General features: G+C 39.9%; 1 long non-coding RNA gene across 1 annotated transcript; it reads left to right on the top strand.

The window, feature by feature from the left end:
• The first annotated feature begins 682 nt into the window (after nt 1-682).
• Nucleotides 683-3332, top strand: LOC145550433 (uncharacterized). The gene is made up of 2 exons (XR_014086333.1): nt 683-1291; nt 1787-3332. It is a non-coding gene; the product is annotated as an uncharacterized LOC145550433 (long non-coding RNA).

Genomic DNA, 3332 nt, shown 5'->3' with positions numbered 1-3332 from the left:
ATGAGAAAATGATCAACTTTCACAATCTGAGCTGTAATGGATGTTGTAAAACTCTGAATTAGACGGATTCATGAGTGGCAACGAGCTGCAGTTAAAATACAACCAGCCAGAAAAACATCATTAACAGATTAATGAACAAAAACTGGAGACATAAAATATCTGATGATAAATGATGGAGACGGGCGTGGAAGGAAACATGGAGGGAGAAAAACACCCGACTGAGTTTAAGATCCTGAGAAACTTTTAGAAAAACTTTGAGTTTCTTTGTTGATCAAATGTTCTGGTTCTGCTGGTTTGGACTCTTTAACCCAGTTTGACTGGATCAGATGTTAGAATCAGTTCATCAAGTTTCTTTACATTCAGGGAAATTAATTTTCTACATTTTATTATTTATTTGTTCATATTTCAGTTTTAACTGCATCCTGTTGCTTCAGCTCATCTTTTATTCTTTATTCAGATTGAATGCTGCAGTTTGTCAGAGACCAGCTGGACGTCTCTGTTCTCAGCTCTGAAGTCCAACCCGACCCATCTGACAGAACTGGACCTGCAGAACCAACCTGGAAGGTTCTGGACTGAAGGAGCTCTGTGGTTTTCTACAGACTGAAGGCTGCAGACTGGAAACATTGAGTTGTAATGATATAATTATTGATATTTCAGTGAATAATTATCTATAAATCATAAATCAAAGTTCATATCTTCTGATCTAATAAATATTTTCTGAGTTTGTTCCTGGATCCAGAGTTTAATTTAGTCCCTCTGAGTTGGACCTGCTGATCTGAGGTCAGAACAGGACAGCATTCGGACCCCCAGTGTGTAGAAATCCCCCTCAGGTCACGCAGGTCAAAGGTCATTCAACCCAGTCTAGAAAAGTGAATTCCTGGAATCTGACAGGAACAAATCAATAATCAATGATTGATGCTTCAACACTTTGATCAGAACCTGGAATGATTTTACTGACTAAAATCCTCCAACACATCATGACCCAGTACCAGGTTCTGGTTCTGGTTCTGAAGTCAGCAGGTCTTTATTGAAGCAGCAGCTTGTTGGCTTTAATATTCATGAGAATCTTGAACTGGTTCTGTTGGACTGGTTCACCTGCATCCTGTTGGCTTCAGCTCATCTTTTATTCTTTATTCAGGTTGATCAGCTGCAGGTTGTCAAAGATCAGCTGTGATTTTCTGGCCTCAGCTCTGAAGTCCAACAGCCTCCGTCTGACAGAACTGGACCTGGATGGAAACAACCTGAAGGATTCAGATGTTCAGCAGCTGAAGGATCTTGTAGAGACTTTAGAGTAAGTAAATGTTTGTAGTGAGTCCAGCTGCTGTCAGCATGTTGAGCTAAACCCAGTTAGCATCAGAGCAAAGCTCCAGTGTTCCCAGTAAAGCTGCAGCTTCTCAGTGGGAGGAGAATGGTTCAGGCTTCCTGATTGGACACAGAGACAGCAACCAGCCAATCAGAGCAGCAGCAGCTTGCTGTGTTTGTGTTGGTGTGAAGATGAGTGTTGTTGCTGTGTCCATGTCTCCAGGACGTCCAGCTGGACTCCAGCGTCCAGCATGTCTAGAGACAGTGGTCCTCATTCATCAAACTGTGGCAGCAGCAGATCTGATCTCAGATCTGCTTGTTCTCTCAGTTCAACAGGAAACAACTGATCAGGTTCATCTTGGTCACAGCTCTGAGATCAGTCTGACTGCAGCCTGGAAACCGTCTACTGGATGTGCTGCGTCACTGACTGCTGCAGGAGAGAGGCTGGAAACACTCACTGATCTGATCCTTCTTCTCTCTGCAGGTTCTGATCTCTGTAAAGTAGAGAACGGTCTCTGTGTCCTGCTGATCCTCAGAGGTTGAAGCTGCAGCAGTTTGAGTCTAAAGAGACTCTGACTGGATCCTGATGATGACCTCTGACCTCCAAGATGTCTGTCATTTAGTGTCGTTTGTCTCTGTGGATCAATAAAGATCCGATTCAAACTGGGCTCCATTTAGAGGCTTCATGGAGTTTTGATCTGAACTGGATTCAACTGGAAAGTTGATCTTTTTTCTCTCTGGTTCATTTTCATCCTGGAACCAGAAATGGTCTGAGATGGAAACATGGGAATCATTTCAGTTCAGCTCTGAATCATGAAAGACATTCAAACCTCTTTTCTCTGCTGCTTCTTCTTCTGCTGACAGGAAAATGTTCCTCAAAGCTCCACAGATAAAAAGATGCTTTACTGGAAACTGCAGAGAAACTTCAGCTTCCATCACAGAAACCAGTTGAACCAGTTTAGAACTGGATGTCCCACAGAAACTCTGATTGTTTTTGTGTTTTACTTTTTTACTTCCTGGTTTGATGTTTTATTGATCAAATTAACGAGACATTTTACATGTAATACAGTTTTTAAATAGTTAATATTTACTAGCAAAGTTTAAACAAAGTTGTAAAACAAATTATGTGACTGCAGCCGCGGATCACGTCATCGGGGGGCGGGGCCAATGGAAGCAGCTTTATGTACGTCACGCTGCTGTACCAGCCAATACCAACGCCCGCTAGCATCACAGCTAACATAATCATTTAGTAATACATTACGTGGGAGGTTCTGGGCTTTAATATCAACATTTGCTTTTATAACAGCACTGTAAAAAATAGTCACTCAGATTTAAAGACTGTAAATCAATTTAATTCAAAAACAGAGCGATCCAGAGAAGTCCTGTCAATTTTCACTTCCATGCTTGTTTGATATCTTGCTGACTAGAAAGATACAAAGTGGCAAACTATTGCTTAATAAAATGTATAAATCCTGAATCACTAACAGATAAACTACAGAAATTAAGACTAAATTATAAAAGATATAACACTGTTCTGTTCACATTGTTACATTAGTGATTTGTAAAACTTGAGGGCAGAAGAGGAATTGATGTTTGAACTGAAATAAATATAAATCTGCTTCTGGTTTGTTCATTTGCATGAGAAATTAAAATAATTAATAAAAATAAATATATTCTTTGAGAGAACAAATCAGCTTCCAGTTCAAACCGAATACTTTAAAAAAATATATAGGAAAATGTGTATAAAACAGTGATTAAATAGTAGCTTCATAAATGTTTATATCTCAAATTAAGGTAGTAAATCAGATAAAACCGAACCTGGGTTCTGTTTAACCACTGCAGTACTGCGTGTCGCCGCTGGGTGTCGCTCTATCTCCATTTTATTCCTGCTAGTCTAACGGAGCAGATTAAGATCAACCTGATTGATCTACAGGGAGTCAATCATTGGTTGGTTCTCATCCTGTTTGTTGTCCTTCATCTTCTGAAAACATCTGTATGGTTTTGGTTTTTATTAAACTGAAGAACATCGA

This window comes from Poecilia reticulata, unplaced genomic scaffold, assembly GCF_904066995.2.
Source record: "Poecilia reticulata unplaced genomic scaffold, P_reticulata-male-v2 Scaffold_45, whole genome shotgun sequence".
NCBI classification, from domain to species: Eukaryota; Metazoa; Chordata; class Actinopteri; order Cyprinodontiformes; family Poeciliidae; genus Poecilia; species Poecilia reticulata.
The sequence above is the reverse complement of the archived record's forward strand: the minus strand, read 5'-3'. Positions and strand labels throughout refer to the sequence as shown.